This window comes from Sminthopsis crassicaudata, chromosome 3, assembly GCF_048593235.1.
Source record: "Sminthopsis crassicaudata isolate SCR6 chromosome 3, ASM4859323v1, whole genome shotgun sequence".
NCBI lineage: Eukaryota > Metazoa > Chordata > Mammalia > Dasyuromorphia > Dasyuridae > Sminthopsis > Sminthopsis crassicaudata.
Window position 1 is genome coordinate 220,531,998 of NC_133619.1, and position 26,146 is coordinate 220,558,143.

At 33.5% G+C, this 26,146-nt stretch overlaps 1 protein-coding gene and 1 long non-coding RNA gene across 2 annotated transcripts in view; both read left to right on the top strand.

Moving 5' to 3' along the window:
* Positions 1 to 26,146, top strand: part of ARHGAP6 (Rho GTPase activating protein 6) — a 583,013-nt gene that overhangs the window by 39,150 nt on the left and 517,717 nt on the right. The window lies entirely within an intron of this gene.
* On the top strand, positions 12,687 to 20,253 carry LOC141561045 (uncharacterized). The gene is made up of 3 exons (XR_012487946.1): positions 12,687 to 15,212; positions 16,878 to 17,054; positions 17,406 to 20,253. It is a non-coding gene; the product is annotated as an uncharacterized LOC141561045 (long non-coding RNA).

Below are 26,146 nucleotides of genomic sequence, written 5' to 3' on the forward strand. Positions count from 1 at the left end.
GAAAGTACTACATAGTACTTTCCTTCACTATTTGTTAAATATTAATGCATTCCTGATGGGGTATAAATAACTTCTGTTGTCTGGATGATGCCAGGTTGATTCAGTCAGTTCAGTCAAACATTTAGTCATAGGTGACACTTGTGAAATAAATTTGGCTTTGACCTCTTTCCTACCCTACTAGTTTCTCTTTTTCTCTCTACTCTGTACCTGCTTTCGATACCCACTTTCCAATATCCTGTTCTGTACTGGCAAACTATTGGGAGCACACTGATTTCCCAAGGCTTTATAGTTTATCAGTCTATCCAGTGCTCAGGCAGAACCCTATGAACCAGACTTTTGCCTACTCCTTAAGTTCCTTTTCAAACTTCTTAAAATTTTTTTATTGAAAAAACCAAACTGTGATTTTGATATAACATAGGAAAACAGGAAAGGGATTATTTTGTTACATAAAATCATGCCACATAATCAGCTAACTGTTTTACCTTTAGACAGGCTTGATTCTGATTATTCACTCAATAAATAAAAACAACAACAATCAGACAAATTGATTATTTGGTTCAATCAAAAATCTTTTGATTATTGTATTTGAAATGTTATCATTTCATAATGTGGTCACAGGCCTGGAAGGAAAATTACAAAAGAAAATAAAAATAAAAAGATTGGGCACAGTGCAGCACAGTGCTTGTAAAGTAAATGTTAAGTGAATTATTTGATTCATGTAATAATTCTCTCAATATATAGTTATATGAGAAAGTGAAATGGTATTTTCAAGTTTAGTGCCAAGGTAAGAAAGATTTCTATTTTCTAAAAAAAATTTGTTGATCTCATTTCTTCTTAAATATTTTTTGGTTTTCAAAACCCAGAAAGACAACAAAAAACCCACCATGTAAATATAACTATGAGATTATGTTGATTTATATGACTGAAGATAAAAATGATACAAGTTAATGTCTCCATTGATATTAATAGTCATATAATAATATTTTTTTTCCTGGCATAGAATCTTGGAATAACATACTCTAGAGAGACTTTCTCACTTAATGAAAACCACTTCAAGCTTCAAAAAAAAATTGGCTCATATTGAGAAGATTTTGTTTTGTTTTAAGTTAAGCACAGTTTGAAGACAATTGCTCTCTGTGGTTAAGCAAGAGATACAACTGATTTTGGAAGGCAGTGGCAGTATTTCTGATTATCTACAACCATTGGATGTGAACCAATGAATGTCCTTTCATCCAAATGAAGTATTTGCAGAAATAACCACTGCCCTTCATCCCTTTTATGTTTTCTTCTCTGGTCCCTTTCATTATAATTGCCCTGACATCCCTTGCCTTTCTGAACATTTTAGTTCCTAATTTTTTGCTGTTTCGATATTTTGATATCTAGTCACATAGGGAATCTTCGGAAAATTTTGTGGTTAAAATTGCTTCCAGATGAGATTTTCGTTGTTATATGAAACCTTTAATTTCCATAATAGCCAAGTTGGGAAATTTCTCATTTACAGGTGATGTCTACCTTGATTCTGAAGTCTAAGAGAAGAAAGTTAAAATTATTTCTTAAAGCACAATCTATATTCTAAAATGTGTTTATTTCAATAACAGTTGTTAGTGCATTTTTTCCCTCCCTATCTTAACATCAATATGGTTTCGAGTTAATTTTTTTTTTTTTTTTTCATGTGGAATGCTGTTGCCAAACTAGATCTTTTTTCCCTGGTTTAGTAGAAGTTGAAATTTTCTGATTTGGTTCTCTTAAGTTCAGGACTGAATTAGAGGTGGAAGGGAGGCATTTTGTATGTTTTCTCTGTTCTTGGGTTGAGATTGGTAAAACAAAAACCAATCAAGAAAGTTTTCCACAGGATAGTTCTTTATTGCTGTGAAAATACCTCAAAAATCATTTCTACCTCTAGGTATAGCAACCCATTAGGTCATAGAATATAAAGCTGGAAAGGACCTCAAAAGACATTTAGTCCTACCCTCTTACTTACCATAGAGGAAACTGATGACTTAAGATTCTCAACATTATAGTCCATTCAATCCATTTTCCATTCTGCTAGCAAAATGACTTTTCTAAAGCACAGTTCTATGTCCTTTCCCTTGGAAAAAAAGAACCAGAGGCTTTTTTCAGAATCAAATGTAAAATCCTCTTCTAGAATTTAACATTATTTACAGTTGCCCCCCCGCTTCTTTTTTTGAACTTTTCAGTATTCTTACTCCTAACTCTCTTCCATGTACTACCACAAGGGCTTACTTGATCTTTCACTTAACTTTCCATTTCTTTTCTTCATGCTATTGTATTGTCTATTATGCCTGTAATATTCTCTGTCTTTACCCTTTCCTTCAAAACTCAGCTCAAACATTACTTTTCTACACAAAGCCTCACTTGATAAATGTCCCTTTCTTCCCTGCTATAAATGTCCTCTTTTCCCAAAGCTACCTAATATTATGTATGTGTATACCTATATGTATATATGTGTGTACACATAACACATATTTTCAATATATACATGCATACATGTGTATCTGTGTGTATATACACCCACCTATATGTGTCTATGCATATACACATGTATATACTTATATACTGAAAATATTTTTAAATAAATGGATTTGTTGGCAGAACAGATTTGGTTTCTCCCACTAGCTAGTCAATGTAATCGCAGAAGTATATATCAAAGGTACAAGATATTAAAATGCTCATTAGCATTAGTACAAAGGCATTTCTATGTCCTGTCATTCCTTTAGGAAGTAAGAAGAAGCTTTCTGATTAAATTACAAAGTGCTGGGGGCTATAAAAAAGTTATCCATTACAAGAGATATCCACTGCTACCCTAGGAAAAAATTGACAATTTATTAGTTTGAAAAACTTTGAAACATTTGAGATACATCCAGCAGGGAGCAAAGATCCACACAGAGACATAGATATAGAAAAGGGCAGGAATTCTGGCCAAAATTCACAAAAGGGCAGTTAGTGCAGTGAATAGAGTGTTACCCCTGGAGGGGCAGGAGAACCTGAGTTCGAATCTAGAGTTCAAGTAGTTGTAGCCCTGGCAGCAGAGGAAAGAGCTGACTTTTGGATTCAAGAGAGAACTGCAGACCAGTCCCAATGATCTTATGATGAAGAGAACCATCTACACCCAGAGAGAGGACTATGGGAACAGAGGGTGAAAAACTACATAGTATTTTTACTCTTCTTCTTGTTGTTTGTTTTTATTTTGTTTTCTTTCTCATTTTCTTCCTCCTTGATCTGATTTTCATGTGCTGCAAGATAATTGTATAAATATGTATGCATATATTGGATTTAACATATCTTTTTAACATGTTTGATATATATTGGATTGTTTGGCATGTAAGGGAAGGCATGGGGGCAAGAGGGGGAACATTTGGAAGATAAGGTTTTGCAGGGGTCAATGTTAAAAAATTATCCATGCATATCCTTTGAAAATGAAAAAACTTTAATGAGAGAGAGAAAGAGAGAGAGAGAAAGAGAGAGAGAGAGAGAGAGAGAGAGAGAGAGAGAGAGAGAGAGAGAGAGAAAGAGAATGAATTAGCCTTAGTAGTCATAGCAGTGGTAGAGTGTAGCAGACTAAGAAAGTTCATTTGAGTGATATACTCAGGAGACATAGTACACTAGCTGGGGAGTAAGTAGGGACTAACAACTCAAAAGGAGGACAAAAGAATATTAGAGTCTACAGTACTAGAAGTATGAGTTGCCTTGGCCACATGCACTATCTACATGTGTGCTTCATTATATTATTCTTTGTTCCTACTTTTCCCATTGGTTCTGTGTGCCTTTGTAGAAGCATATTCCCAGGTTAGGAGGAAGACTAGAGGAAGAGAAATGTTTTGTATCTAAAGTTCTTAAAACTTCTTAATAAATGCATTTGTTTTGAATTGCTTTTATTTATTGGAGGTACTTTTAAAGGGAATTGTACAGTAGGGGCTCACAAGTTCACTGTGGAATTACAAACCTACAACTTTTAAACCTAAAAGGTAGTCAGACATCTGGAGAGGTTGCCCAGAAAGAGGGCGTTGTATCACTCAGAAGGCTCTATCACAGGTTGCAAACAAGTAGTATGTATGACCATTTGCGACAAAAATGTCTTTAAATTTGCTCATCTGACATTTCTTTTGAGCTACAGCAATCCTGTTTTGCTCATAGAGCAGAGTGTCTTTTTTTGATGCGGACACACATCATGCTGGATGATTCTATATCAGTGTCTCCATGTCTCACAATTGATACCAGAGTTCTTCATTAGAGACCTTAGGAGTGTCCTTGTATAACCTTTTCTGGCCACCATGTGAGTGCCTGCCTTGTGTGAGTTCTACATAAAAAATAGTCTTTTAGGAAAACATATGTTTTGCCATTTGAACATGGCCAGCCCACTGGAGTTGCATTAACTGCAGTGGTTTGAATGTTTGGCACTTCAGCTCAAGAAAAGACCAGGTGATCTTTAAAATGTTCCTAAGACAATTAATGGAAGCAGTTCAATTTTCTGGCATAGTACTGGTATACTATCCAGTTTTCACAGACTTAACAACAATGAGGTCATCACAACTCAGTAGATTTTCAGTTTGATAGGTAGCTTAATACCACTTCTTTCTCACACATTCTCTTGGAGCCTTCCAAATGCTGTTAGCTCTAGTAGTGTGTGTGTGTGTGTGTGTGTGTGTGTGTGTGTGTGTGTGTGTGTGTGTGTGTATCAATCTCATCATCTATGTATATGTCTGGAGAAAGTATACTTCCAAGATAAGCAAACTTATCTGCATTTGCAGTAATTGATGATTCCATATATGGATGATGTGATGGTGCTGTCTGGTAGTAATCCATTTTTTTTTCTTGGTATTAATTGTTAGGCAAAATTAGTACAAGTGGCAGAGAATCAATCGATACTTTTTTGCATTTTAGCTTCAGAAACTGCATTTTGCACAATCATGTGCAAACAAAAAAGTTGTACACCAATTCTCCCTCCACTTTAGTCTTGCCTTGTAAACTTTTCAAGTTAAATAATTTATCATCTATTCTATAATTGACCCTGATGCTTTTTTTGTCCTCATTAAAGATGTCTTAGAGTTTCACTCAAAACATGCAAAAAAGCATGGAAGCAAGTACAGTGCCTTGCTTCACTCCATTGGTGACTGAGAAAGCATGTGAATGTTGTCCATTGTATAGAACCTGTGCAAGCATGTCATTGTGAAACTGATGAACTTCTCTAGGCAACTAGATTACACCATGATCTTCCACAATCCCTAGTGACCAACAGTGTCAAAGACCTTGTATGGATGAACATTGTGTATGGACCTCTGTTCTGATCTTGGTGTTTTTCCTGGAGTTTTAGATTCTAGACTGTTTGTTCTTTTAAATGAGTTTTGTTATTTTGTATAGCTCCATTAAGTGTCTTTCTTGGTAGTTTCATATAGCGCAAATATATAAATTGTTTTAGTTAATATAATTATTTTTATCTTTTTTGTGGGTTACTTATGAGTATTACACATCTTTCTAGTAATTTAAATTATTTTTTATGCCATTAATGAGTGTTTTATAATTGTATCTTATTTAAGTATTGAGTATGGCTTAGTATATTGAGCCATAGATGGTTTATATATTTTGTAGCTATTCTTAGAGGGATTTTCCTTTCTATTACTCGCTTCAGATTTTGTTATTGATATAGAGAAATATCATTGATTTTGTATCCTGATACATTGATATTTCAACTAATTTCTTAGATAATTCTCGAGGTTTTTTCTGAGTAAGGCATATTTTTGTGAAGAAACTGGGATAATTTTATGTTCTCTTGCCTATGTTAGTGCCTTTAAGTTCTTTCCTTCATATTATTATTATCACTATCATTTCTAGATAGGATATATTCAGATATAATAATAATTAATGCTAAATAAATAAATCTTGATTTAGTTCTGTATTTACTAGAAAATTTTCTAGTGTTTTATTAAGCCTTGCTCTTTAAAAGAAGCTTAGATCTATAATTTCCAAGTTGATTGATTTATGCCCTAGCAAAATATATGGGTTGTTGCACCAAAGGGAGACAAATACAAACAAATTTCAGAATTCAAGTAAAAAGAATATAGTAATAGTTAAAATAAAGATGAAGTTATCTCAACAGTCACTTGGAAAATGGGTGCTTTTCTTGTAAATCCATACCATTGTCATCTGTAAAGCTTTGAGGAAACAGCCAAAATGCTTTTTACTTACTCATACTCAAGAAAATTACCAAGCAGCATAGCCTTAATTATGTAAAACCAAATCTCTGACACCTTTTATTTGGACTCTGCTATCAGCTTCAATTAATTTGTATTTTTTTTTAATGGAGGAGACAATTGGGGTTGTGATTTGCCCAGGGTCACACAGCTAGGAAGTGTTAAGTGTCTGAGGTCAGATTTGAACTCAGGTCCTCTTGACTTCAGGGCTGGTGATCTATCCATTGTACCAACTAGCTGTCCCTATAATTTTTCAAAGGAAAATGAAAATCCCTTAATGTATCTGAAATCTATATTATGAATAGGGAACATTTTAAAGTAATTTCCCAAAGAGGAACAACTCTACCTTGTAATTATTAAATACCTGCATTTGGTAATTTATCATTTTTAACCTTTTGAATCTATTTTTTGCCTGTTTAAAACTTGTGTTTTCTGTGGAGAATACAACACTTTTAAGTAGTTTGTAAAAACTAGCTCACCTGTAAGCTATTATGAATTGGCATTTACCATGCTTTGGCATTAGCTATCCTTTTAATTTCTTGTTTGTACAATATGAAATTATAGACACATTTTGAAAGGATTAACTCTGGATTGAAATGTTGCCTTGCCTTATCCAGCAGAAACAAATCTGACATTAAATCAAAAGTGTCGAGCCATGACCAAATGTTGGATTCCATACACCATGGTACTAGTATATCTGTATCAGATCATGTTTTCCTTCTGATAAGGAGTTCTGAAAGAATGTGGCCTTTATCTGATACTTGAGGTCTCTTATAAACTAATATGTTTGTTCTCTTTCATACAGCAGTGAGAAGTCAGAACATATTGTAGTGCTGAAAAAGAGAGGTCAGGAATTGTTGGCTAGAAAAATTCATGTTACCATTTACCTAAATGCCTCTTCTGGGTCTAGATATGATGCCCTCTTTAAAGTCAGATTAACTTAAAATCACATGCTGCATAAAAAGTTAGTGTGAGCATATAAAGAAGTCCTTTCCTACACCTATACTGCCTTAATTGAACCTCCAAAACAACAATCCTAATCCAAGTCATATCAGGTGGCTAGTTGCTCTATACAGAGATATATTCTTGTATCTGAGTATATCCTATTATTGCATCTAATCCTATGCCTTATACTTTCTAAACACATTCTTTGCTCTCATTGAGACCTTCAATCTCTTTATCCCTCAGTATTTTCTCAGGCCATTACCTCAGCTCTGAATTAATTTTCCTCCCCTGATTTTGACCAGACATTTAGCTAGATTAACACTTTGTTCTCAATTCATTACCTTCTTATCCTTTTGCTATGTATCCCTTGCCAAACCTCAGCCTTGAATTACTCCCATCATTCACATACACTACTATTTACATAATGCCAAATAGAGTAGAAGGAAACCACATAACTGTGCTGAGTATGTTTGTTATACAATTTAAATTGTTCCCTCACTACAATAAGATAATCCTTATTTCCCCCTAATTGATTCCCTATCTTATTTACTCACCAGAAAAGATTTCCCAAATCTTCTCTTCTTTCCTCAAGCCTCCAAACACTTGTTTCCCAAGTCCTACAATATCTGAGGTCTTGATTCTTGCTTTACTGAAATAAATTGAGGCCATTCTATGTGGATTTTCTCTTCTCTCCCTTTCATCTCAACATCAGTCCCTACTCCCTCATCATTTCTCCTAGTCTTTGACAGTGAAGTAGTTCTTCTCTTCTTTGCCAAAGAGAAGAACCCATCTACATGTATTTTTGATCTCATGCCCTCCCACCTTCTCCAACACTCTGAAATCTTGTTCTAAAATCTCCAACCTCTCCCGTATGGTTCCTTCCCAACTAATATTGAATATTCCTAAATCTCTTCCACTATTTAAAAAAAAAAAACCCAAACCTTTACTAGCTCCTAACATTACTTCAAGTTTTGATCTTACATCCCCTTTCCCTTTCTTAGCCAAATTCTTAGAAAAAATTGTATACATTCACTAAAATCACTTTTAACCTCATTACTTGACTGAGATGACTCTTTCCAGTTGCTGGTTATCTCTTAATTGTTAAATCTTTTGGAATTATTTCTGGCTTTATTCTTTTTGATCTGTTTCATTTGACCATTCTCTCCATTCTGAGTTTACTATGATAGTATAGTCCCTTGTTTCTCTTATCTGACTGAATGTTTTTTTCTCATTTTCCTTTGCTAGTTCATCATCCAAATCATGGATTCTAATTGTGATTATTTCCCAAAGTTTTGTTCTAGGTCATTTTTTTCATTATTCTCTACACACTCTCTCTCCTGCTTTAAGGGACTTTATCTGATCCCAGGTTTTTAATTGTCATCTTTGTAACAATGATTCATAGATCAACAGATCCAGTCTCAGTCTCTCCTATAAACTTCAATGATGGATCAACAGTTTCCTATTGGACATTTCAAACTAGATGTACTGGAGACATCTTATGCTCAAAGTATGAAAACATAACTTATAATCTTTCACCCCAAATCTACCTCTCTTTCTGACTTGTATTTCTGTCTTAAACATCATCTTTCTTCCAGTGTCTCAGATTTATAACCTTGTTATTTTCAGCTCTTCACTTCCCTCATCAATTTTTGCCATTTCTAACTCTGTAAAATGTCTCAGTTTTTTTATTAAAACTTTTTATTTTCAAAACATATGCATGGAGAATTTTTCAACATTAATCCTTGCAAAACTTTGTGTTCCAAAATTCTCCCTCTTCCCCTACCTCCTTTCCTAAACAGCAAGCCATATTATATGTTATATGTTAAACATGTACAATTCGGGGCAGCTAGGTGGTGCAGTGGATAGAGCACCAGCCTTGAATTCAGGAGGACCCGAGTTCAAATGTGATCTCAGACACTTAACACTTCCTAGCTGTGTGGCCCTGGGCAAGTTACTTAACCCCAGCCTCAGGGAAAAACAAACAAAGAAACAAACAAACAAAAACATGTACAATTCTTCTATACATATATCCACAATTATTGTTCTACACAAGAAAAATCAGATCAAAAAGAAAAAAAATGAGAAAGAAAACAAAATGCAAACAAACAACAACAAAAAAGTGAAAATACTATGTTATGGTCCACACTCAGTTCCTACAGTCATCTCTCTGGGTTCAGATAGCTTTCTTCATCACAAGACTATTGGAACAGGCTTGAATCATCTCATTGTTGAAAAGAGCCACGTCCATCAGAATTGATCATCATATCTTCATCTTGTTGCTGTGTACAATGATCACCTGGTTCTACTCACTTCACTTAGCATCAGTTCATGTAAGTCTCTCCAGGCCTCTTTGAAATCATCCTGCTGATCATTTCTTATAGAACAATAACATTCCATAACCTTTATAAACCACAACTTATTCAGCCATTCTCCAACTGATAGGCAACCACTCAGTTTCCAGTTTCTTGCCACTACAAAAAGGGCTGCCACAAACATTTTTGTACATGTGGGTCCCTTTCCTTCCTTTATGATCTCTTTGGGATAAAAGGCCAGAAGAAACACTGCTAGATCAAAGAGTATGCACAATTTGATAGCACTTTGGGTATAGTTCTGTCTATTCTCCAGAATGGTTGAATCAGTTCACATCTCCACCAACAATGTATTAGTGACGCAGTTTTCCCACATCCTCTCCAACATTCATTTTTGTACATGTGGGTCCCTTTCCTTCCTTTATGATCTTTTCCTGTCATCTTAGCCAGTCTGAGAGAGCTGTGTAGTGATATCTCAGAGTTGTCTTAATTTGTATTTTTCTAATTTATAGTGATTCAGACTTTTCATATGACTACAAATGGTTTCAATTTCATCTGAAAATTGTTCATATCCTTTGACAATTTATCAATTGGACAATGGCTTGAATTTTTGTAAATTTGAGTCAATTTTCTATATATTTTAGAAATGAGGTCTTTATCAGAACTCTTAAATGTAAAAATTTTCCCCCAGTTTATTGTTTCTCTCCTAATTTTGTCTGCATTGGTTTTGTTTGTACAAAAACTTTTTAACTTAATAGAATAAAAATTATCTATTTTGCATTCATTAATGTACTTTAGTTCTTCTTTGGCCACAAATACCTTCATTCTCCACAGATCTGAGAGGTAAACTATCCTTAGCTCTTCTAATTTGCTTATGATAACACTCTTTATGTATAAATCATGAGCCCATTTTGACCTTATCTTGATATACAATGTTAGGTGTGGGTCAGTGCCTAGTTTTTGCCATATTAATTTCCACTTTTTCCAGCAGTTTTTGTCAAATAGTTAATTCTTATCCCCAAAGCTGGGGGAGATGTCTCACTTTTAATCCTTACTTTCAACTCACACAACTAATATTTTAATTCAAGCTCTTATCCCCTCATAACAGTTTCTTTATCTGCCTCTTGGTTTCAAGTCTTTCCTCACTTTAGTCCATTATTCACACAGCTACCAAAGTCTTTTCCCTACTTAATCATCTCCAATATTTACTTATCAATCAGCTCAAATATAAACTGCTCTTTTTAGCTTTCACAATCTTTTTTGTAGTCAGTTTTTCTTATAATATACTTCTTCCTGTGTGTTATGACCTTTGTGATATTCCTCATGCATTCAGTTTTCTCCCAAATTTTTCTAGTTTTTCACTAGTTATCTTCATGCCTCGATTGCATTCCCTTACATCTCAGCTTAGGTACCACCTTTGTTTCATGAAATTTTCCTGGATTCTTTCAACTACTAATGATTTCCCTCTCAAACTTGTATTCAATACTTTTTCTTCATGTATATTCATTCTTTTTACATATATATTTTCTCTCTGTCTACATATATGTATGCATATACATATATATGCACACACACTATACATACATATTATGTAAAATGTAAATGTACTTGTATCTTTCTTAGTAGAAGGAATTGTTTAATTCATTATATCTATATCTCTAGCACCTAGTGTAGCAGTTGTTACATGGTAGGTACATATTGGTTGTTATTTGATTCTAAAGAGAAGAGGGAGTCATTAGAATTTATTGAACAGGACACAGTCAGTCCTGAGAGTTGGGCAAATCACTCATTCATCTGCTTTTTGACCACTTAAAGTGAGAATAAGAAATTTATCTTTTGAGGACATATGGTGGGAACCTGAAAAGATGGTGATCTGGTCACCTTATAAGGGTGAACCATGTTAAACAATTGCCAGAAATGATGGTGAACAACAATGAATAATGTGCAGAGCACCAACTTTTAATATTTTTTTTGCCTGAAATATTCTAAATAAGTCAAATGCTTGTACATATGAATTTGGGGGAGGTAACATGGAATAGTGGAGAAAGGGGTAACTCTAGAATTAAAATGGCGTAGATTAAAGGATTGTTTCTGAAGAGTAATGGCTTTGTGATTCTGGTCAAGTTTACTTCATGATTTAGGGTCTCAGGCAACTCTTTAACACTGTTAAGTTGCTTGAAGTTGTTGACCTATATTGATAGATGCAGTTTCTTCTACATTGATGAAAATTACAAATAAGGATCCCAAAAAATGAATAGGAAGAAGCACAATTACTTCCATTCTTTATGGATTAGCATGGACCTAGTCAATGACTGTATTAATTTTAATACTTTTGTTTGTAGCTAAGTATAGCAATTCCTATATTCTGCCAATTTAGATACACTAGAAACTCTGATTTCCATTCTTAAGTGAAAATATTTTTAAACTCTAGAGACATTAATATTTTTTCTTTACCCTTTTTCAAAGTCACTTCATTGATTTTTTCCTCTGGAACATACTGGCTGGCAGTTGGTAATTAATAAATTTGTCCTTTAGAGAGTGGACACAATTGGTCTATAGAGTTATTAATGTTTTTCATTGTGAAAGGATATTAAAAAAACTCAACATGTCTAATGGGAAAATTATTATTTAGTTGTCTGTACTAGTGGGGCTCTATAGGTTTTTCTTTCCATTATTTGGCTGGTTCTCTTATGTTTAAGCATTGTATTTTGTAAATTAAGAGCAAAAGCTATTATTAGCTGTATGTTTGTGGTTGAAATATGATATCATACTTGGCAAAAGACAGAGAGAATGCAGTTGAAATTCAGTTGTGAAATCTCTGTGCCTTTTTATTGTAACTTTGAATAGTAGAGTTTGTCAGTCTTTGATTTTATGATTATGCTTTTTTAATATCTTTTAAAAATTCTCACTACATATTTTTCCCTAAATTTTCACAGAAGTCAGTGTTCTAATAAGGAGATATTTCATAGCTCCAAATTATTTTCTATAGTTATGAAAATTATGATTACTTGTCTAACTTGTCTAACAATAATAGTTGCTACTTATATAGTATTTAAGATTTTGTGAAGAATTTTACAACATTTAATCATTTCATCCTCTCAATAACCTTGTGAATTATTATTTTTTTATTTTATTTTTTCAAAATAGTTTTTATTTACCATATATATATGCATGGGTAATTTTACAACATTGACAATTGCTAAACTTTTTGTTCTAATTTTTCCCCTCCTCCCCCCCCCCCAGGTTGGCAGGTTGACCAATACATGTTCAATATGTTAAAGTATAAATTAAATACAATATATGTATACATGTCCAAACAGTTGTTTTGCTGTCCAAAAAGAATCGGACTTTGAAATAGTGTACAATTAGCCTGTGAAAGAAATCCAAAATGCAGGCGGACAAAATTAGAGGGATTGGGAATTCTATGTAGTGGTTCATAGTCATCTCCCAGAGTTCTTTTGCTGGGTGTAGCTGGTTCAGTTCATTACTGCTCTATTGGAACTGATTTAATTCATCTCATTATTGAAAATGGCCACATCCATCAGAATTGATCTTCAAACAGGATTGTTGTTGAAGTATGTAACGATCACCTGGTCCTACTCATTTCATTCAGCATCAGTTCATGTAAGTCTCTCCAGGCCTTTCTTAAATCATCCTGTTGGTCACTTCTTACAGAACAATAATATTCCATAATAGTGAATTATATTTAATTTCCATTTTGTAAATGAGTCATCTGAATCTCAAAAAGATTAAGGAAATTTCTCAATCATACATATAGTGTCTGAGTTGGAATTCACACAAGTCTTTATATGTTTCAAATCCAGCAACTGGTTCTAACTAATATGTCATCATAGAAGGCAGTAGCTACCACTCCACTTTGAGATTAAAAAAAAAAAAAATCATGTTACCCATCCCTACTCCTTTATTCCTGTCAGATTTAGCCATCCTTTGTTGTCTCTTTCTTCTCCTTTATCCCTTATCAGGATATTATCCCTTCCAGGCCATTGTCTCATCTCTGTCCTACTTTCTTCCTCTCATATGGTCACTCAAGGGTTAACCACATCTACAAAAGACTCCCTTCTACCCTTGAATTCCTTGCTGTGTCCTCTTCATGCCTTTCATGTGCTTCTGTATCTGTGCGTCAATTCCAGTGTCTGTGCTCATGAAATTCAGTGGACCCTGACCAGAAATCTAGTCTGGGCCCTGCTACTTCCTAACCATGTTTACTGGAATAGAATGGAATAGGCATTTATTAAATGCCTACTATATATTAAACACTTTACAAATATTACTTCAGTTAATCCTCAAAACAACCAATAACTTTGGACAGTTCCAGTCACATAATATCTCTTGTTATCACATCTGTAAAATGGAGCTAATAATATTTGCATTATCAACCTCATAAGACTCATTTAACAGATCTAAATGTTATTAGTATAAAATTTAAAAACAGTAACACAAAGAATGTTATCATTCCATTTCCATTTAGGATTTATTAAAAACTTTATTTTTCACATTAACCTTGTGAGATACATAGGGAAAATATTACTGTCCATTTTTTACAGATGAAAAAGCTGAACCTTAAAGAAGTTCAATTATTTTTTCAATGACATACAGTTAAGTTTTAGAACTTGGACTTGAGAGCAGCTGAAAATAAAGATTTCACCACTGGGAACATGCACCATGGAAAAGGCAGGTTTAATATATGTCAAAATGTTGATAGTAGCAGTTTTGTGGTTACATAGAACTAGAAACAAAATGAGTGCCTTATCAGTTGGAAAATGACTAAACAAACTGTAGTATATAGATGTAAGAAAATACTTTTGTTCAGAAAAAAAGAAATATTGAACATTAGAGGAATTCAGAAAGAGATGCAATGACTTATATAAATTGATTCAGTGAAGTAGTAGAACCAGTAGAACCATGGCAAGCTTTAGATCTGGTCATGCTCTTTCATTCCTGTTATTTTCTGACCTATTTTTTTGTGCTATTACAGCTTTTTACTGAACCTCCAGAAATCATATCTTGGAGAAACACTGGAAATCTAATGATAGTAATTAGGCTGTTCTAATTCATTAGATCTTACTGTCTTTGGCTGATTCTAGGCTGGACCATGCTTTTATTTCACCATTTTTTTTTACATGTTATCATGCTTTAACTCCACAAAGTCCCCTTTCTATCTTTGCTTTAAGAACTATAATCAAATCAACACTACCATTTTTTCCTGAAAGGACATACTGATTATCTGACTCATTCCATTTACTGTCCCTATGACTTTCTAGAGCATAACTCCCTTTTCTCATCACTACTCCCTTATATCTGTTATATCCTTTTATTAGAATGTAAGCATGGATAGCTAAGTGGCAACCAGGCATGGAGTCAAGAGAATCTGAGTTCAAATTTGGTCTCAGACACTTACTGGCTGTGTGATGCTGGCAAGTCATTTAACCTTCATTGCTTCTACATACCTCTTTCTCCTCCCAAACACCCCTCCAAAAACAAGAAAACAAACAAAAAAAGAAACAATGAAAGCTTATTGAGGGCAGGAATTATCTGATTTTGTGTATGTATTCCCAGTCTGTATTGCCTAGTGCAGATTACATTAATACATGAAGCCTTTTTCATTCAGATATTCATTCAGGAAAAGAAAAGAACTCTAAAGGGAAAGTGACTTCTGAATAATTGAAAAAACTAACAATGATCCTGAAGATCAAAGAAGACAACTTAACTCTCATCTCTTGGGATAGAGGTAGGGGACTACTTGAGGCAGAATGTTAATACATGTTTGTAATACGTGGTCATAATTGATTGTTTTTGTGAATTGTTTTTCTTTATTACAAGTTCTTTGCCAAGGCAGATTAAGGGGAGTTATATATTCAGCAATGACTGATGTAGACATTTAATTTTTTAAAAAGTGGGTACAATTCTATTGCTGTTGTTCTTGTGGTTGCTGTTACTACTACTACTACTACCTACTATAAGTGATTATAATAGCTTGAACACTCCATATAGCCATTTCTTCTTATTGCTCTGCACTACAAACACTGTAACACACTATTCTGAGCAGAAGGAGAAGAGAAAGCCTTCCAATTCTCCTCTTAAATAAGATAGTTGATCTTGGCATTTGACCTACGGAATAAAAAAAAATCAGGAATGTAAATTAGATAAGGAGAGGGATTTGAAATAGTATTATGGTCCTCAATATTTGTTCTTGTTTCTCTGACTCTTACTACATTTCATATTTAGCTGTGTCCCTTAATGGCACTCTAGTGCCAACTTAAGGCAGTCAAGGTTAGAATTATACTGAATTGATTTAAAGAATTTCTTAGTCTGAAGAAGGAATGCCATGTAACCTGTGACATGGACAAGTTAGAACAAAAAGGAAAAATAAAAACAGAACATGGATTGATAAAGCATTTCAAACTATATGTCAAGATATTTTTATCTAAAGATAAATTTAATATAATTTGTAAATTAGTAAAATAAAAAGAGATTATTTTCATTCTTGTACCCAGATAAAGGTCCAAGAAGAAAGTATATGTTTTATGTATTTTATTCCCTCCTTCCCATTCCCCGCCTTGCTCTGAAAATAATGTGCTCAATAAAGTAGATTAAATTTAACAAATATTTTAATTGCCTACTATACTCAAGAAGGCACTGTACTAGACAAGAAGGATACCAGAAGAAAACAAAATAAAAGGTTCCATGCCCCCATTGAGTTTGAAGTCCATATAAGGATTGGGAAGTATATGTGTTCACAAATAAAAATATAATACAAAATAAGGAGGGGGAGAGGAAATACTGAATAAAGTGTTATGGGAATATTTCAGAAGAGAGAAAACTATAAAAATTTGTTGAATTCATTTGAATTACAAGGACACATCAATTAAAAAAAATTAAAAAACCCAATAAATTCTAGAGGATTAAGAAAACATAATTAAGCAAGTTTTATTTTGCATTGGGGTTTGGAGTATGTTATTAAAATGAATATCAAAAAGTAGTACCTTTTTTTTTCAAAGCTAGTTTTAGATTAGGAAGCTTCCCAGAATGAAATGTTTGTTATTTGTGTTTTATTTTATGTGTATAATAAACAAAGATAGTGACTGGATATCATCTCATTAGTATAGGGAACTCTCAGATAAAAAAGCTCTCTTTACTTAAGAAAATCTTCATCTTTATGGAAATTTGTAGTTTTAATAGTTGCCAAGGACAGTGACAGGTTAGTTGACTGACCCCAGGTACACAGAGAATAAGTTTCTGAGGCAGAACTTGATTTAGTCCTCATAAGCCTTTCTCTGCTTTTCTCTGCACATGTTATTTTTCTTAGAGATGTCATTTCATGTACTGCCGTGACTTTAACCATGGAACATCTTTATCTATAGTCCTTATTTCTTCCTTGAACTGTAATCAACAGAGATGGAAAGGAGAAACTGAACGGGAATGTCTCTGAATTGGCAGTACTTCTAATAAGATTTAATAGAGAAAAGAAATGGAAAATTCAAAGATAATGTGGAGAGCATGAATCTGAATGACTAAGGAATTCTAAGAAATCATGAAAATGCACTTCAATGAGCTAAAGTAAATACTTATGGTAACTATTAGCTACTGTTATATTAGTATGATGTCATATATATTATTTTCTTATATATTATTCTGGATTTTGCAATATCAGTATGTAGTTTATAAAATTTCTTATTATTATTATTATATTATATTTTATAATAGTATTATAGTAAGTAATAAATAACTAATCAGCATTAGAGCCTGGATTTGAGCCCAGGTTTTCGAGTGCTAAATGCAGCATGCTTTTCTCTATACCACATAGTTTCACATATTCAATTGATAATGTCACATGTTATATCTCTTTCCATTTAGAAGAAAGTTGTCTCAATAACCAACTCAATTAATTTTCCTTTTTTTTTTTTTTTTTTTTTACCAACAGAGATTTACCCTCATTTAAATACTTCAGATTTACTTACCTAATCCTTCTATTAAAAAAGCATGTTGCTATCTTTTGTTTCTCTGTCATCCTTAATATATCCCTCCTTTCCTTCCTTTCAAAGAACCAGCCTCAAAGAAAAAAAGTGAGGAGAGGGTAGAAAAGTTCAACAAAGCTAGCCAACAAATAAAAAGTCTGGAATTTTATCCAGTGTTCTGTGCCCATTGTCCTTAGTCTCTGCAAAGAAGTGGAGAGAATTATCTTCTCATGTTTCTTCTTTGGGATCAAGTGGTTTCATTTGTTTTGTTGTGTGTTTCTTTCCATTTATATTGTTGTAATCCTTGTGTATATTGTTTTCCTGGTTTTACTTAACTTTGTATCAGTTTGTGTGTTTTCCCACATTTATCTGTCTTTATCACCTTCCTTGTTTCTTATAGTACAGTCATATTCCCTGATTAACTCTTTTAGTCATCCTCCCAATTGATGGGTGTCCATTTTGTTTCCTGTTCTTTGCAATCACAAAATGTACTGCTGTGTAGGTTTGGAGACAGCTAATTAGTGCCATAATGCACAGAGTGCTGAGCCTGGAGCCTGGTAGACTTGGGTTGAAATTTGGTTTGAGATACTAGCTAGATGACCCTGGACAAGTCATTTGCTTGCTTCAGTTCCTAACCTTTAAAATTAAATTAGAGAAGGAAATGGAATATTACTCCAGTATTTTTGCCGAGTAAACCACAAATGATGTCCCAAATAGTTGGACACAATAAATCTACTAAACAATAACAAAAGCAACAATACAGATTTTATCACCTTATTATTTCAGCTCTGTCCTGTCATTTTTGTCTGCTCTTTATAACAGATCCTCTACAAAAAACAGCCACTGTACAGAATAGTCTGCCCAAAGTGCATTGAATCAGGATTTCACCTTGGACAAGTGTTCCAAGAAGAGATCTTCAGAGACATAGAAACTCTATATTAACTTATTACCAAATTATTTATTTGCAGAATTTTGAGGAAAACCAGTTAGAAGGAGGTAAAGAAAAAAAGAAAAATATTAGGAAAAGGGAAGCAAAAAATACAAAGAAAACTAATTAGAATTGAGAAAGGTAAAAATATAAATGAATGAGTAAATGTTATGTTTTTTTTATCAGTGTACCCCTCAGAATTTAATAAAACAATGATAAAACCTCAAAACTATTTACAAAAGATGGCTTATGGAAGCATCTGTTAACTATAAAATTTTAAAAGAAGGCAATTGGCACTGAAGACCTATTATTTGCTAGGCATAATATTAAACTTTGGGAACCCAAAAATGGCAAAAAGTAGGAGAAAGAGAAGGAAGAAGAGGTGGAGGAGGAGGAAGAGAAAGAGAAGAAGAAGAAAAGAAGAAAAGAAAACAAGAAGAAGAAAGGGAGAAGAAAAGAAAAAGAAGAAGGAGAATGAGGAGGAGGAGTAAAAGAAACCAAAAGTCTTCAACTTCAGGTAGCTTATAGTATTATGGGGGAGAAAACATTTAACAGCCACATAGAAATAAAATATGCACACAATGAATTACATGTAATCACAAAGGAAGGAAAGGTTTCTTGTGGAAGGTAAAATTTTATCTGATTGTTAAAGGAAGGCAGGGAAGCTAGGAATAAGAAACAAGAAAGGAGAGAACTGCAGGCATGCAAGACCAATAGGGAAAATGCCCAGAAGCAGAAGCACAGAAAGGAGACCAGTGTAAATAGAACATAGAATGCATGGAGAGGAGTAAGGTGTGATAATACAGAAAAAGAGAAAGCGCTAAGTCATGAAGGACTTTCAAAACCAAATTCCAGAACCAGAAATAGAACCCCCATGAAATGGTTGACCCTCTATGGAGAATATGTAGAAAGACAGAGATAAAAAATGAGAAGACATGGGTGAGTTATTCGAGTCTCAAATCTAATAGATTTTAGATGCAGTAGCTAGCATTTAATTGATGAACTCAATGATATATACTAATAAACCACTGTGTGAAGAATACATTAGTGGCTACCTTATGAAGTCTCCCTTGAGGCAAAAGTAGGACAAACACTTTGATAATAGTCATAAGAACATCTCTGGGATTTAAAACTAGACGTGGAGCAGGAATAGAGCACTGGACCTGGAGTCAGGAAAACTCATCACTGAGTCTGGCTTCAGTTACTTACTAGCTGGGTGACCATGGGCAAGGCATTTAACTCTGTTTGCCTCAGTTACTCATTATATAAAAGAAGCTGGAGAAGGAAATGGCAAACCACTCTACTATCCTTGCCAAGAAAATTCCAAAAAAGGGACACATCTGAACAACAACAAAAGCTAATTATCCATAAATAGCTCCATTAAAGTGCCCAGTATTACCATGTGGGTCTTCCATTTCTGCCTTCCCCTCCCTCCTGCTCCATTCTGATGAAATAGGCCAGAATGTGGGAGGGTAAGTTGGCCTATGTACTGCATACCTTGTATTAATTTGGCAGGTTTAATGCCATTTATAGAGGAACTCTGCAGAAAATGTTTACCATGAGGCCAATTTCATTCTCTTTCTTAATGTGCACACTGTACTGACAGCTTTGTATTATAAAAATCTCATCATACTTTGATCTCCCTTCATATGATACAATAACCGCAGTATGATTAGCATTGTTATTGTTTCATGTACATAAGCATCATTTGGGAAGCATAGAACTATTTTAAATGGGGACATAATAAAATTAAAATTGGAAAGACTTCCAATGGAAAATTTTCAAATACTTCAACCATAGACAATGTAATTCCCTTTCTGCAGCTAATCCTGGATCCATATTAAGCCAAATGATTGTGTTGATTGGGTAGTTGCTTACCAGATATAATAGTGGTGAATGTTTTTTCAACTTTCAAATAATTTTTTGTGAGCTGATTTTAAAATTTCATATTTTGCTCTCTCATTTTTGCTGTTTCATCTAGTAAATTTTGTTTTTTTACACTTTTACTATTTTTAAAGTCAGCCTATCTTAGAATTATGAACTCAATAAACATCTAAATAGAGGTGATTTAATGAAAAATTTTCAGTTTGAGAAAAAATATATTAATTTTATTTTGATCTTAAAAATAAAACAAGTATTTACATAACATAGCAGAATTGAAATAAAAGATGATTGTGCACGAAACTTATAATCTATTTTGGAGAGAGAGCACATTTCATATATATTTTATACATAATTTCAGTTCTTTCTCTGGATGCAGTATCTTCTTTCCTATATTCTTTGTATACCCCTTAATTTGGGTATTTATAATTGCCAAAATGACTTATTAATTCGAAGTTTTTCTTAGAACTATATTACTGTAACTGTATAAAATGTTCTTTTGGTTCTGCTCAATTTGCTCTTCATTATTTCATGCAAGAATATCCATGTTTTTCTAAGATCACCAAATCCATTATTTCTTGTAGCATATGTAGCATTCCAACTTGCTCACAGCCATTCCCTACTTGATGGACATCTCCACAATTTTCTTTGCTACTACAAAGAAAGCTGCTATGGATATTTTAGAACACATTGGTTCTTTACCTTTTTCCCTAATCATCTTGGGAAAATAGTAGCTTTATTGTTGGGTTAAAGGCAATTTAATAATGCTTTAGGCATAATTCCAGATTGCTCTCCAAAGTAGTTAGATGACTTCACAATTCCACCACCAGTTAGAAACATACACACACACACACACACACACACACACACACACACACACACACACACACACAGAGAGAGAGATGGACAGAGACAGAGAGACACAGAGAGACAGACACACACACACATACAGAGAAGGACAGACACAGAGTGAAAGAGAGAGGGAATGAACCTTTATGAATTTTTAAAAGAAAAATATAAGCTATAAAGAACTCAAAAATGCTCCACCGAAATGATGTCCCTACCTTTTTAAAGAAATTAAGGTGCTGCAGATATATCAGACAACAATTTAATAAAAATAAAAGTTGAGGAGAACCTATTTTTACTTCCCATTAAGATAGTTTTGTATTTCTGTTGTTTCATTTGATTTTCTTATCAACCTTGTGAGATAAATGAATTATTATCATTTCCATTTTATAGATTGACATAAATCAAATTTGAAATGTGCAATATATTTCCTTCTCTTGTGATTTACTTTCAGTCCAAATAAGATACCCTAAGTTTTCAGCTATCTTGATAATAAGAATAGTTAGTATTTTATGGTAGTTTATATACTTATATATCTTATTTGATTCTCATAGCCTTATGGACTAAATTCTGTCATCCCATTTTACAGACGTTGAACCTAAGGCTGACAAAGGTTGCCAGGATCTTTATCTGGTTCTTTACCTTTTTCTTTACCTCTTTACTTGTCCAGGATCACCCAGCTGGGTAAAAGTCTGAAACAACTTATTCTCTTCAAACTTAGGTCCAGGGCTCCTTTATGATACTTCATCTATTCTCTAGTTTTCTCTAAAGTTAGCTAGGGCATGACTGACCAGCATTTCCACATGAAGTTTTAGAAATACAGGGAGTATACTTGAAACAAGGTGTTAACTCAGTGGAATTGATGAGATAATGGTTCTCTAGTTCACATATATACTTAGTACTTAGCATGGTGATGTAATGGTTCTCTAGTTCACACATAATCAGTATGCTGTAATGATGTAATTACAATAAGGTATATAAGGGCTAAGAAGGACTGGAAATGAGACATTCTACCTTTGACCAGTCTCTTCCAGCAGTCTGTCAGTCTGATAGTCTCTCCCACAGTGCAGGAGTTAGGACCAGGATAGACTGCTGGAAGAGACTGAATTAGAATATGATAGACGCAGGCTGTGTAAGAGACAGTAAAGACTTTGGACTCTGTTCTTGTCTATTCTCATGGCATCTATCCTGCTGAGACCAAGGCCTTTCTGGAGGACCTCCAGAAAGCTAGCCCAGACATTACATACATACATATATATGCATATATATGTGTAGATATTTGGCCAATTTCTCTTTCTTTGGAAAGGAAAAATATAACTCTATCATTTTACTTTATTTTTTTGGTCCAGAATGTATATTAAAAAATTTAGTTTATCATCTATTGTTTTTTGTTTATTTGAAGGATTAAAAAAACCAAAAAACCTTGTCCTTTTTACTCTACTTATTTCTCCAATAAATAAGTAAATAAGCAAATGAACAAACAAGCATCCCAGAGAGCTAGAAAATGACTTTACTTTTTAAATTTTGGCATTCAGCTTCAGAATTTGTAATATCTTATTACACAAAAGTAATGTGTTCAAATCTTGCTTCAGATCTCTCCTAACTGAGTTATCCATTGGAAAGAAACCTTATGTTTTCTTAGTTATCAAGCAAAATTGTTTAAATGTGTATTATTTGTCCAGTTTTATGAAAATGAAAATTACTATGAAAATAATAATTTCTAGATGATGTATCTAACTTTAAGAAAGGAAGAAAAGGAAAAAAAGAGTACAGCTTTTCTCATATATAAATACAAGTACTTTGCATATGCATGTATATATGCATATGCACACACATACATAAACATACTTATATATACATGCACACAGAAATATACACAGAGACACAACATATACACACACACATACATTCACACACAGACTTACATGTACATGTTTATGTGTACATATACAGATACCTAATTTGGGTAAAGCCCTCTTTTAAGGAACTAGAAGGGACATTAAAACTGTAATGTTATACATAAAGTCTTTAAAATGGTTATACATAAAACCTGTTGCTGTAGAATACAGAGAGGTTCACTCTGTTGTTTCCTGGGTCTTAATGACTTAACTTGCATAAAGCAAAAGGTCTATGTATATTGTATTTGAAAAAGACATCAAATGAAAAAGTAAAACTGTGCAAAAGAGGATGTTTTACTAAACAATTCCAAAGTTTTGTCATTCCTGAGAAGATGATTTTTATGCTGTATCTATATTCAGTGCACCACCAAATATTTGAAGGAATCTCTCATATTATTGACATGCATATTCTCTCCACTTATGTAGTTGACAATACATCCCTATCTTTCCTTTGCTTTTCTTGTCCATGGCTTTCCATGAATTCTTCATAGAAAATTAGTAAAAGAAGCAGGGGAAAAGTTCCAGCACAACATGAAATTGTTAAAATTTGACATGTTGATAAAAAGTTCTGGAAAGTGGAAGTTGGATTTGAGTCCTCCTCAAGGAATTTGGCATACATTCCCCCTCCTAGTAAGACATTTATTCTAGCCCGTTGCTAAAGAACATGTGTAACCAAAAGTTTCTGATTGATTTTTGTATGTCTCTAGGACTGAGGGGATATGTCAAAGATAATTATTGGCTTAGTTAGGAAGAGAAGGAGAAAGGAGGAAAATTTCTCTTTTCTCTCCAACCCTAAACAAGCAAATCCCATGGATAATGTCTAGGGAGCTACATAGAGTTGGACATAGCTGAAAAACTAAAAAACAATATCTACATTGGTGTCCTTATAGTTTTCTATTTTAGTAAAAAGTACTAATGATACTCAGATCAAAGGATTTAGAGGAAACATACTGAAAAGTATTTTGAATTTGAAACAATTTACAATGCACTTTAATAGTAGCTTTGAACAATTTGCCACCTTATAAATTCTGATATCTCCATAAAGTATCTATAACACTTCAGAGTTTGTATTTGCCCTGAATTGACCTAGCCTTTACCAGCACTGATAATTTTGAAAATACTGTTGTCGTTGTCATAAATGATAATGACAACAACAGATCCACCAACATTAAGCTTATCTAAGAATTAAAACCACATTTAGAAATAGGTCAATTTTTTTAGTTATAATGAAAATACTATATATATATATATATATTTGATTAAAAAATAGAATCTTTGTTAAGCATTGACTGCTGAATGAATAGTCATGAGAAAGCATCCATTGTATAATATATTTTGTTCAAACATCTCTTTTGCACCTAAAGCATTTTAGTTTTGACATCAAATATCCTTATTATTTTGATCTGGACATCATAAAACAATTTATATGTAGAGTCATCATGTTACAATGGATATAATTCCAGCATTAGAGTCAGTTAAGAACAAAGTTTAATTCCCTCATATGGATATGTGTGTGTGTGTGTGTGTGTTATATACTTACACAAAATGTAGTAATGAACCAGTCAGCTCTCTAAGACTAAGTTTAGAGGACAGTTGCTGACTATTATAATTAGAAGGAGTTGGGTTTTCTCCCCTGGAAATTCTGAGCATCAGTGAAATCACAGGTTGGATTAAGACAAACAAATAAACAATAAACCTTTTTACATTTAGTCAAATATGCAAGCGCACACAAAATTTTGAGGACAATGAGTGTAATTATTTTTATAATAAAAATATTTCTTAGAAATACTGAAACCTCTACACTTTGTTTTAGCCCCTGCTTTAATGATAAAATATATTTCTCAACATCTCATCGTACATATGTAGGTATGTTTGGCAATTAAATGAGTATGAATGAGTTTGAAATGGCGTCAAGATATTAAATATGGATATTTATTAACACAGAAAGAATAAAGCAATAAAACTTAAACCAGCAATTGTATGCATTAGTTTACACTGTAAGAAAAATTTGGCAAAGTATTCTCTTGCTCAATGTCTAGAAACCAGAACAGAAATTCTACTATTGGAAGTGTCAAAAAACTATCAGAGATCTCAGATTTGGAAGACATTTTCAGGAAAACATTATTATTCCCACTTTACAGATGAGCCTACTGAAGTTACAATAAGTTGTTGACTGTCAGTGGTTGAAGGGTAACCTTGGTCTCTACATGTAAAATATATGATCCCAAGGCAACTACTTGAGTAGTTAATATTTTAATGTACAGTGACAGTGAGGCCTTTGTTGGCCAACATACAACATTAAAGCTATTTTGTTGTTTATTTTTGCTGTTGGGCCTGGAGGGTAGAGGATAATGACCCTGCTATCTTCACTTAGCTATGTTTTTGCTTGGATTCATTTGCTGACCGATCCAAAGGATTTGGGGAAATAAATGGATTTTTCAGTCAAACTTTCACACGACTCCTATGAGGTTTCTTTGGCTATGCACCATGAAATCAATTTTGGGGGCTATAATATCCTCATAAGGAGTTAAGTAGGAGACAATTATATGAACAGTTTCTAACCCTGAGTGAGATACTTGTCTGGGAAATTGGATCAACATATGGTTTCAGATTTTTTTAGTCATTTTTCCATAATGTCTAAATCCTTATAACTCCATGTGGCATTTTCTTGGCAAAGATATTGGAGTCATGTGCCATTTCCTTCTCCAAATCATTTTATAGAGGAAGAAACTGAGGCAAGCAGGGTTAAGTGATTTTCTCAGGTTCATACACTTTGTAAATACATGAGGAAGATTTGAACTCAAGAAGATGAATCTTCCTGACTCTAGGCCCATTATTCTATACACCGTGCTACCTTGTTGACCTTGATGCCTGGACTTAAAAGAAAAGACTTAATCACATTAGAATACTTTATAGTTTCATTCTTAGGTAAGGTGACTAATAACCTTTGATTGTTATTTGAGTTGTCAGGCAGATGTTATTGGGGAGAAGTTTTTTAGTTAATGCTCCCTAGTAAACAGGAGCCAGGAGAAGTGGTCTTGAAGACATGATATCAAGAGGTTGATAAAAGAGAGAAATATCCAGTGGGCTCTGAGACCAGAGGAGTAAAGTACTCAGAAGAGTGTACAAATGTGGTACTCATCAAAAAATAGGA